Below are 12,083 nucleotides of genomic sequence, written 5' to 3'. Positions count from 1 at the left end.
TTCTTCAACTCATCTTGTAAGAAACAGTGTCCCACCACCCTGTTCAAGTTATCCCCATTATGCATGGGTTTGTTCTTCCCTTCTGAGTTTTGACAATCCTAACTCATACCTTCTGCTTTAACTCATACCTCTGGAATCTGATCCTTAAGACTCCCTTACTCTGTGAAGGCTTTAATGTTTATTGGCAGTCAGTTGTATCCAGCATAATTCCTCAAAAATCAATCATCCCAAAAGCATATCGGTGTTGCAACTTCAGTCCCTTGTAAATAATGTGATGAGTTGTGAAGGTATGATAGCCAGAAAACTGTATTTGCTCACCACAATATTTTTCAGGGGGCTGGAAAGTGGCTGCAGTTGCCTGCAGATAGATTCTTGAAGTGACCCTATGCTGTTGTTTTTGTGTTCCCTTTTTTCCTCATCCTCCAAAAATAATTGGAAATAGCGTCAGCTACTAAGACAGTAGAAAACATCAATAACTACTTTACCTATTTCCTTGTCTCAGTGACTTGTGACAGAGGACTTGGGAGCCGCTTAGTTGATATCCTAATGGAGATGCCTGTTAAAAATACAGTGTTACCTGGTTGGTAGATAAAGAAGATAAAAGAGAAAAGTACAACGGAACATGTTACAGAAATCAAAATGCCTCAAAGAATACGTATCAACTGGGTCAATAAGGGGTGAAACTGAAAATTTTCAGCAAGTCCCAGGCAGTTAAAGACGTGAATGCTTGACTGCAGTGCTGGTGCCACAGTTCTGCCATTTTTTTTCTGGTTTTATTCAGCTTACAAGTGAACTTACGATGATGTTCTTTCCCTCATTCATCTCTTTTTTCAGACTGGATATATATATATAAATGAATGAAAGGAGCAGTTTATTCTACTAGTTTTGAACATGACATTTTAAGGGAGATCTACATTATGGAGGCAGAGATAACAAGGAGGCGATAACTGCTATACTAATCAGGATTTCCAGAGTGTAAATGACTTTGTTTTCCTCTCATAAGGCCCCAAATCCTGTCCTGAATATCTACCATTCAGTTTTCAAGAGTAAGGCCTTTGTGTACCTTGCTAGTCCTCTTGTCCAAACTGGAACTACACAAACAGAAGATCTAGCAGACTCATTAGTCTCTGCACAGAAGTTCTGAAATAAACCAAGGAATTTTTTTGAGATGATCATCTGTTAGCTCTGAAACTTGGATGTTGTCTCTCAGCCTCCAGGCTTTCATCCTCTATTGCCAATGATGGCTGTTGTCCCATTTCTTCCTGTTCAACTCCCAATCCTTCAATTGTTCCGTTGCCCATCTCCTATTTCTTTGCTTTCCTGCTTTTTATGCGCTATTTTGCCAAAGTTTATATTTAATTTTTTCTTCTCCCCGCCCCAGTTTCCTATTTGCCACTTGCCTTTCTTCTGAAACTTTTATTTAAAGAGTCTTTAAAGAAAGTTTAAAAGAAATATGTTACAAACTAAATAAAATTTCTGTTGGTCCAACAAATAGTATATTCTCATAGCTGCCTCAGTTTAATTTTTCCCCACTGTTTAGTTGAATGGTGATCAATCTGGATTTGAAGTTCTGTCTCAGAATTTGAGTCTGCTAATGCAGTCAGTGATATAATGAGGTCAAAGTTTAAAATGGCGTGCAGTGCTGATATAAATGATGTTAAAATTCAAGATTCTTGTTTTCAATCTGTCTGACTGACAGCATAGATAGATTCTGTCTGGCTTGATTGTGCCAAAAGTGCTATGCTTCTGCAGTTCTGCATGAGCTTCCAGCACAACTAGGTGTCTAGCTGAACCCACGGTAATGTCAGTTGTGTGGCAGTGCAGCTGCTATAACTGCTGCCTTTACATTTGGGTACCTCGTTTTTATTAGAGATGGCTGGAAAACAGAACCTTTTCTGAAGGAATTAATTTTATTTATTTTATTATTTCTTTTTTTAGATGTTAAAGTTCAGAAGAAGAATTTGATAGAAAATAACCAGTTCTCTGAGAAATTGAATGAAGGATTAATGCACAGTTTTTCAGTTCTTTCTACATGAGAAATGTTCAAAGTCTTGCCTATAGTTAGAGTAGCCAGCAACAAGTGCACAAGAAACAAAGTCCTGATCTTGGGTTTGTAGGAAAAAAATCTGTTCAAATATACAAACTGGTTCCGATATTGTACAAAAATACTAGCATAATATTTGAAAGTTATTTTATTTGCATTTTGCTTTTTGCTCTAATTATGGGCACTTATTTAGTTAATGAACAAATGAAGCTGCATACAAAAATTCAGCTTGTTCTAATTTTGCTGATATGATGCACATTTTACAGCTCTGTTTCTTGACTACAGCAAAACTGATGCAAATATTGTAGGAGTCTCTATTTGATTACCAAATCCCAGTCAGGCAGAGTCAGGTCACAAACCTCCAGTGGGCAGATATGTGTGAGTGTTTCAATCAAATCTGATAGAAATTAATTTGAGGCTTACATTTCCCTTTGAGATGCTTTCTGTGTGTGATTGTGCACACAATACAAGCTTTTTCCTGCTGGAAGCTCTTAAAGAGTACCTTGATTTTGTGGGAATAGCTTTTCCCCTGCTGAATAGTAATAGGATTTTGTATTATATAGGACAAGATCTTTGAAACTTTATTATCCCATCAGAGAAAATACTTTCATGTAAACAGGTTAAGGCCATAACAATCTTTTTTTCTGACTTCGAAGACATTTATCTTGTGGCTTTATCCTGCTTCAGATATTTAATTTTAGTTCCGTAGCTTTAAATCCTGTTTTCTATAGTGTTCTTTGATGTCTTGATAATAGGTGCTTGTTGGATTGGGGCAAAACAGAAATAAAGGCACATGCAGGTAGGTGGGTGAGGCTTTGGGAATAGATAGATGATTACACAAGAATGATATTCCAGTGCCAGGGAATTATCTAGATTCAATATACGCTAAATCAAATGGACATGCTCAACACTTACTTTGGAGTCCAGGCCCCTTTCTGGGCTGCCCATCAGCATTGTGGCCCATGCTTTCTCTTTCCTCTCTCAGGAGCAGGGATGATGCTAACAGGAGTTTCCAATTCTAGCAAGATAAAAGGAGAGGACTACGACCCTCTTTGTCTTCCTACTACCTACATCTTTTCCATTATGGTAAGAAAAGATCCCAACTTGGAACAGAGTTTATGATAGCAAAGAATTGGAAGTCCCAAAAAGGAGGATCTTAAGGAGTAGAGAGGTCATATATCTTACATGAACAAAGGTAAAGAGAAACAGTTTCCTTCACAAAATGGAATTCCTTGGAAAGGTAGCTGAAGGAGTGACTGTACTGAGTAAAAGGAGCTGTACCCTTAAGATGAGATTGATAGTGTTAAGGCCTTTATCATGCAGCTCCTTCATGAAGTTCTGTCTCAAGGGGGAAAGTTCTTATCCTCTGGCAAGGTGAGATTGGCTGCAAGCAGGAGACTGTGAGGGAAAGCAAAGGTCCCCCATCACAGTCTCCCAGCTCCCATCAACCTCTTGCCCATCAGAATATCTGGTGGCTCTGTTTTCTTATTTATTGTGAAACAGGCTAATGACACTGATCACTTACAATCTGATTTGGCTAGATGCAAAAAAATGCAGTAGCCCAAAGGCTAGCATGCTGATGAATCAGAGGCTGGTAGTGATGAATCCTAATGAATTCTGAATTTCTAGATTCCTTCCAGCTGCTTATCAATTCTTCTACAATGCATGAAACAAAGGCTAATAACTCAGAAGATCAGAAAAAGAGCAGTGCACATGCTTTTAAAGAAGGACTTGAATTTTCCAGATGTTATTCCAAACAACATGACTGTCATTTACTGTGATCTACTGCAGGAACTAGAATGGTACTATGGTAAATTCCTCCTTTCTTTTACTCAACCAGGCTTCATGATGCTTGGGCCGTATGAGCTGAACGAGAAGGAACTGAGGGAGGGCAGATGCTGACCAAGGGCAAGGCTCTGAGTCCTTGGCATGTGGTACTGCTAAGGGAACAGCCCTGCAAATAAGTGATGTAGCAGCCTCTCTAAGCAAAAGTGTGGCACAGGAGATGAGTCTGTGAAATCTGACAGCAGAGCTCTTTATCCCATCTACAGACATTCCTAGAGGGTGGAGCTTGTGGCGTCTCTTTTCAGCAGTTCAAAGAGTTCTCCACCAGAACCTGGAGAGCCTGTTATGCTAGATATTTTCAAGGTGAGGAGTGGAAGTGGAATGGGGAAAGGACATCCAAGAAACAACCTGCAAGGAATGTAAGTAAATAAATTTGTACAATTGTAACTGCAAGGGTGTAAAATCTAGTCTTAGACCCAAGATGTCGCACATGGAATAAATACTAGCTTAATATGTACTCAGTCAGTGTCTGAAATTGTCCAAAGTGTTAAAGCTTTATAATGCTTTTACCATGGCCCAGAGAAACATCTCTAACAATCAGGAAATTCTTCCTGAAATAAACACAGAGGGCTGTTAAAGCTAAGTCAGGGAATCTACCCTCTTAAAGTGATCTGCTGCCCTTGATCTATGAGGAAAGTTGTACTGATGTTAAGGGCCATTGGAAAAATTGCAATTCCTGTAACACTGCTGAGAGGTGGTTTAGGTCCTGAATGTTTGGAAAGGGAATTAACGCATGATGTTTGTATCACATTTATTTTATATTCTTATAAACCTTAATGACTTTACATAATGGTAATTCCATGGTGTGAATTCTTATAATTCTTCTTTTAATATTTTCATGTCAAGTACTGAAGCATATAATTCTTCTTTTAATATTTTCATGTCAAGTACTGAAGCATTGCGCATTAAAACTGGCACAAAAAACTGATTGAAAATAAGAGTAGTGTACCTCAAAAATCATAGTCTATAAACTGGAAGCAAAAAACAAAAGAGAACTACTCTTTTTGGGCTCTCCCAATTTTACTATTGATGGCTAGCAGCATCAACTGCTTATACTTTTTTGTTTCCACCCAAATACATCTAGTGATGTACGACAGTTCTTAGAACCCAATTTTTCAGAAATAGTTCTATTTTGTGTGTAAAGCAACTTGAAAGAATAAGTTACAGAGCAAGGCCATAAAGGTCTTCCTTTAGGAGTAGGTTAAAATCACAGCATGATATGACTTATATGAGTCACACAAATAAATAATCTAGAAGTGTATGGACTTTATGCATGTTTTACTTTACCTTGAAAACCAATGTAGTTTAAGCACCAGGGACACCATAGGCATTTGTTCCACTAAAGATGCTGAAAGCATTAAGCAAGTACTGGCCTGCACAAAACCATTTACATTCGATATGTTGATATAGCCTGTGGCATACAATATTAATAATAATTCTCATTTTTACACTCTGTCCAACTTAATGCAGATAATTTGAAACTAAAAATGTTGATCCAAAATGCTTTGCATATGAACATGGGACTTAGTCTGAGGCTTTGTAGTCTCAGGAGATGCAAGTCAACATAGCTTTATATACTTTAAAAATGCTTTTCCAATTTACTCTAGTTCAGGATTTTTTTGAAAATTACTTCCATTTACTCAAAATTCAGTTTTAAATACATTTTATAGCTTCATAGAGCATATGTTGATACAACACACTTTCATGATGCCACATTTTTTTTTGGAAGTAGCTGGTTTTTGTCATCATTCCTCTCTTCTTAAATGCTTTTACCTGTTCACTGGCTAAATCCATCCATCCTTGAAAAACAGCAGGGTGTTCTGCCCTATCCAGGAAACTACACACTCCACCTCTTCATTACTGGACTGCATTGTACCATTATCTTAGCTTGTTCTCTTCATGGCTGCTGGCACCTATTTTATTTGATGCAGTGAATCTCTCATTAAAGGCTTATTAGCATCCATGTCAAGACAATGTGTAAAGTCCTCCTCTTTTCAAGACTGATGAATACAAACAAGTAGAAAATAAAACCCATGAGCAATCTTTGTCATTTTGCTGCCACATGAATACCTCTAACTCTAATTGACAGGGTAATTAAACCCCAAAGTTGTCCCAAGAAAGCAGCCTGGATAGCTGTGATCATGCCATGTAAGGGACAGAGAACACATTTTGTGAAATAGGATCAAAATGGTTTCTGTGCATTTTGTGTCACCAAAGCAGCTGTCCTGATGATTCACATTCTATTAAATATTATTTAATATGTTTTGAGCATGTCATAATCAATTAAAAATAGCTTTCATTTCAGATAACAGTTTTTGAATTTTAAAACTGGGAATCACTTCCTTGGGACAAAGACCCCTAAGGGCTCTCCTAAGGACCCCTGTCATTCATTCCTCACTTCTCGGGTTTGTCACAGTTTAGGGTCAGGCCTCCATGGGAGATCTCTATAGCAGAAACAATTTCTTCTACTCTCTCCCAAGTCTTCACACATTGTTTTTTTCCAGAATTGGCACTCATCTAGTTTCTTTGTAGTTGCTACCACATTGTTCCCGCTTTTCATCCTCTTTCTAGGTCCCTTTTTTTATTAACCACCTCTTATATCACTTGGTTTTCCTGCTCTTCTGAGCATTCCGACTGCAGGAACAGCGATTTTCCATTTGTGGACAGTGAAATTGTAAGGAGACAGATGCATCAATTGAATGTTTACACTAGACTAGTTAATCTGGAACAGATCTAAAATGATTGTCCTATGAAAGTCCAACTGCCTGTTTCATTCAAGGCTGTTCGAAAGCTAAAGCATGGTATTAAGGCAATGTCCAAATGCCTCTTTAACACAGGCAAACAGGGGGGACTTCTTCAGGAAGCCTGTTTCCAGGGTTTGACCACTCCGGGTAAAGAAATATTTCCTAATGTCAAGACCATTGGGCCTGATGGGATTCATCCCATGGTAGTGAAGGAGCTAGCAGATGTCACAGAAAGACCCCTGTCATTTATCTACACCAGGGTCCTGGGAGTCTGGGGATGTCCCCACTGACTGGGAGCTAACAAACACGATTCCAATTTACAAGTCCTGGCAGGGTCCTGGGTGTGCTCACAGGCCTCAGTGGCTGGGACTGGCCTCTCCCCACTCCCACCTCTCCTGCCAAGGGTCCAGGGATGTGTCCCAGCTCAGCCTGGGACCTTCAGTCCCTGCCTGAGCCCTGCTGTAGGTGTGCCTATCTCTTGGATGGAGCCCTCAGACCTCAGTCACAGCTTGTCATGCAAAATTCTGAGTTTAATGTGGCAAAGCTATTCTGTTCCATTTTCCTGTGCTCATGATGAGTCAAGTAACAATGATCATTATTTTCCAGAAATGTCATGGCCTTTTCAGCTCCTAAGACACATTCAAGGACACATAACACATAGGTTATAACTGGAAGCAGGATATTATTTTAATTTTTATTCTTCTCCATCTGCTTTGAGCTGAGGCTCACAACCATTTCCACAATGTGCACATGTACCCATGAGCAGGCTGATGTGCTCTTCAGTTAGCTTTAAAACCCATCCTTTGTAGTCTTGAAAATGCAAGTGACAGAGCTACAGAATGTAGCACCAGGAATATAGCAGCTCCTATTTCCTGAAGGGTGAGAACATGAAGACTGAGGATCTGTACCAACCTCACACAAAAAAGAAGGAATGTGGTATTTTGTGGTATTTTACAAATTATGACACATATTGATAACGAGCACAATTTGTGCCTTCCAAGATTTTCTTAGTTGCTGTGCTTCCTGGCCAGGGATGCATGAAAAGCACTCTCATGTCTGTCCTGTGCTTGTGTTGCAGGCAGGAGACTGAAAAATGGCAGCTCTGGATGGATGCAAGAACACCTGGGAAAATGGAATCAAGGAAAGAGCAGAGCTCACCCCCACTCCAAGCTTGCAATGGGCAAGAGAGCCGGAGATAGCCAGGGCATGAGGGGTGCTCTGGAGGTGCGAGGGCAGCAGGTAAGAACGGGGCCACAGGGGCCAGAGGAGCCCTGACAAGGGGCTGTGCTCAGTGCTCTAAGAAGCAACCCCCAGAGCCACCCTTGGGGCCCACCCTGGCAGGCTGGAAAGCTTCCTTTCTTCAGATGTGGGGCATGAGGGATGCCTTAAAGGAGTAAGAGCAGCCAGCACCTGGCCAAAATAGCCCAAACAAGCCCTGGCTAGAGGTTGGGCTCTGTGTGGCAGAGGAAAGCAAAGACACAGTGACACTTGCACTGTGGGATAAAAAAAAGCCTTCCTCCCCGCAGATGCAGGGCATGACAGGCTGTCTTCCTGTGGCATGAGCAGTAGAGTCTTCCAAAGGTACCAAAAAGGTAGAAAAAGGGGATCAGAGGAACCCTCAGTAGTGGTCATGCTCAATGCTTCAGAGGAATGCAAAACTGCCTCAGGGGAAAATTCCTCCCTGACCCCAGTGCTGGCAATCAGCTTTTTTTTCAGAGAATGTGAGATAGATCTGTCTACTGCTCCCACAGGCTCATTGTGCCTTCCAGAAGATATCCAAGACCTACTCTGCCCTAGCTGGAGCCATCTCAGGGGCTTCTGAGAGTGGCTGCATGCCACCAGTCTGATCGGCCTTGGGGGCACAAATCTTTCCTGTGCCTATCAGGGCACCAGTGAGTATTGCAAAGTGCTGGGATCCTGCCAACATCTCTGCATCTCATTTCTTATGGCTGCTGCTCCTGGCTTCACAAGGGATGAGGACAGAGCACTCTGCAGTGCTCCTTAAGTGTTCGTCCAAAAGCCATTTCCTTGGTCTTACCGCTTGTCTTGGTGCTCCTTCTCATCTCCTGAGAAGCTGGCCTCTGTCCCCTGAAGTCTGAAGCAGGATTTTCATCTATCCAATGGACTTTGAATATGGCCCCACTAGAAGCTGGCCTTGCAGCAGAGAACTGGCATCAACCTCATCCAGCCCGCCTCAGCCCCCACCAAGAAATTACAGCAGCTCCTTAAGGACTTTCTCTTCAGGCTGACCCTGGACCAGCTCTGTGAGTGGGATGTAGGAGTCCCCAGGCACAGCCCCCCTCACTTGCAGCCTTGTCCACCACACCTCTGTCCAGCATCCATACTAGAATCATAGAACCATAGAATAGCTAAGGTTGGGAAAGACCTTTAAGATCATCAAGTCTAGCCATCAACCCAGCACCACAACCATGCTCACCATTAAACTAGGTCCTCACATGTCATATCACATGTTTTTTGAACACTTCAGGGATAGTGATATCACCACTCTCTTGGGTAGTCTGTTCCAATATTTTAAAATGCTTTAAATGAAAAAAAGTTTCTTAATATCCGTCTAAACCTCCCCTGGTGCAACTTGAGGTGATTTTTCTCTCATCCTATCACTTGTTACCTGGGAGAAGAATTAGCCCTCACCTGTCTATAACCTCCTTTTGGGTAGTGGTAGAGAAGAATAAGGTCCTTCTGAGCCTCCTTTTCCCCAGGCTAAGCAACTCCAGCTCTGTCAGCTGCTCTGCATAAGGCTTGTGCTCCAGACCCTTCCCCAGCTTTGTTGTCCTTTTGTGGACTTTCTCCAGTGCCTCAATATCTTTCTTGTAGGGAGAGGCCCAAAACAACACAGTGTTAGGCCTTCAGAAGAAGGCCTTTGGAGTTGTGGCCCTGAGGCAGTCCCTGTGTCCAGGAGTCTGTCCCTGCCCTTGGTGGCCATGCACTGGATACAGCTTCCAGGTGTGCAGGACATGTCCTTCTCCCTTGGCTCCCAAGCACCAACCTCATGCTGTTACTCCTCTCTCAGGCTGTGACAGAACCCAAACCCACAGCCCAGAGACCACACCTATCAGCTGTCTCCTTCTGTGCCAAAGCTAATGTCTATGAAGTCCCACAATGAGGGGGACCAGGGACTTGATCTGTCTGGATACAAACGCTTTTCCTGGGGCATAAGTGGGGGGATTGCAGCAGCTGCAGCCCAGAGGAAAGCCAAAGTGTAACCAGAGCCATAGGCTGAGATGGACAGTGCCAAAAGAACACCAGGGAAAGAGAGACTTGGAAAAACAGGTGAGCAGAGGTGACACTGGTGTGATGAAAAGATTGGTCATTTTTAGATCTCAAACATTTGGATCTCTGCCCAAAGCACAGTCAGGCAAACACAACTTCCAAAGTGTGAAAATGGCTCATTGTTGCTATTGTAGTCACGTTCACTTGTCCCACTGAAACCAAGATGTGCGACTCCTCTGTTAAACACTGTAGCAGGGCACCTCACTCTCTGCTAGGGCTAATCTGTTGCTTGTTAGCTGGTGAACTCACCCCTCACATGAGTTTCACATGAGCTTGCTAATTGGTGAAATAACTCAATCAGGACAGCTTGTCTTATAGTGAGTTATTTCAGCACCATGTTTTCAGCTGATAATAAACATCTTGCTGTGGAAGTGAGATGAGGAGAGATAAGCTGGAATTTTTGACTGACAGACACTTCATTCTAAAATCTATCAAAGCTACACCAAACTTTCACAAAGCACATTTCTTCTGCACATTCCCTGGAAATGTGTGGTGGTCCCTCCCCAAAGCTGAGATGCCTGCTTCATGGTTACTCTCTTGAGTGTCGAGTGAAAGGACTCTGTGTACACTACAATTTGGTGGTCAGTGTAATTGACTCCTAATCAGTACTATTCCTTTGCTGGCTTTACTATAGGTATATTGATATCATGCACTGTTTTATGTAATATACTAGTAGTTCTTTAGTTTTATACTGTGTAGTAAGTAACTTTGTTTAAGATCTTTTGTCTGCTATCTCCTGTTTATTCAATAAATAACTCATTTTATAATAGACCTGGTCTGCCATCCTTTAGAACTTGTGGGCTGGGGTAATTTTAGGTGTCAACCACCTAAATTTAGGCTGCTGCCAAAAATCTGACCAAGGGCAGGACTTGTCTGAAGCTCACATTTGATTGATAACAAACAAATCCACTGGCTGGGTTTGTATGGGATACAAAGCATGCTTCAAATAATGGTGTAAAACTTTTAGAGCTCATTTCTCATGATGCCTAAAGATTTTTAGCATTTTTCATACATTTGTTCCTTTATAGATTAAAAAAAAATAATTGTGTACTTTTTAGTACTTTTCCTGCCCTCTCACATTTTAGAACAGTGAGTTAACCCTTTCTAACACATTCTTGAAATTCTGTTTAGTCTTATTCTCAAGAAGAAAATTTCTGACAAGGACATCCTGTTTTTCACTAGAATTTGAGAAACATAACAAGATATAGGGCAAAAAAACCCCTGGACCAACTCCAAGGGGCAGACCCAAGAGTGGGTTACTGGGGTAACTGATCTCCTATTGGATGTACCTGCTAGATGTACTAATTAAATAACCCTATAAAAATTATATAAATCCTGTATCACATGTATGCATGGACATATTTGTGCACCTGAAAACTTTCATTAAAGAATTGCATTTTATCTTACCACGGAAAGCTTTTGTCTTTTGATTCTAGGCAACACTCACTTTAACCTTCCTGAGAGATATTTGCCTACATCTATATGTGGGAAGATGTTCAGGTCTTACCCAAAGCCCTGAAAAGTCTCCTTTTCCTTCAAGATTTAGTAGCTGGAGTACAGAAAGATTAAGAAAGATACGGTTATTGTAATTTGTCATGTTAGTGCCAAGATTGGTGTGTACCTGCAGACTGTGTGAATCAGGGCATTTATACCAAAGACATTCTTTTGGATGTGGTGATGCCAGAGATGAAAGAGAGAGCTCTACATGAACTTTGCATGGATATAAAGAGCATGTGTGGTTTCTCCACCATTCCTCACCAGTGCATCAAGGGACACTTGCTAATGCACTCTTTATGATGAGGTTGTCGTTTTAGAAAGAAGTCCCAAATGTTTTTGTGTTCTTTACCCTGTTTTTCTTTGCACTTCAATAGCTCTTCTCCTTCTTTGGTCTTCATTCGTGATCCCTTTCTTGAAAGTGAAGACAACCCTATCTGCCTTTGTATTGCTCCTTCCAGCCATTATTTTTCTTCTGTAGGCACTCCATGTCCATAAATCATAGGCCTAGTCTTTTTCTGCATTCATCCCAGATGGAATTTGTCTTTATAGAACCCGAAGAAGGAGAAATGTATTTAGTGATACAGGTGAGTTCTCACAAGGGATTTGCACAATGGCTGCCTTTCTTGCCTGGCACACAGGAATATTTTTGCTGGTATCCCATT

At 41.3% G+C, this 12,083-nt stretch overlaps 1 long non-coding RNA gene across 1 annotated transcript; it reads left to right on the top strand.

Moving 5' to 3' along the window:
- The first annotated feature begins 4,172 nt into the window (after window positions 1-4,172).
- On the top strand, window positions 4,173-11,312 carry LOC130576595 (uncharacterized). The gene is made up of 3 exons (XR_008965675.1): window positions 4,173-4,248; window positions 7,712-7,872; window positions 8,385-11,312. It is a non-coding gene; the product is annotated as an uncharacterized LOC130576595 (long non-coding RNA).
- Window positions 11,313-12,083: the final 771 nt, after the last annotated feature.

The sequence above is a fragment of the Malurus melanocephalus genome, unplaced genomic scaffold (assembly GCF_030028575.1).
Source record: "Malurus melanocephalus ecotype Western Australia unplaced genomic scaffold, MMel_1.1 scaffold_145, whole genome shotgun sequence".
Lineage (NCBI taxonomy): Eukaryota > Metazoa > Chordata > Aves > Passeriformes > Maluridae > Malurus > Malurus melanocephalus.
This window is presented reverse-complemented; position numbering and strand designations above follow the sequence as displayed.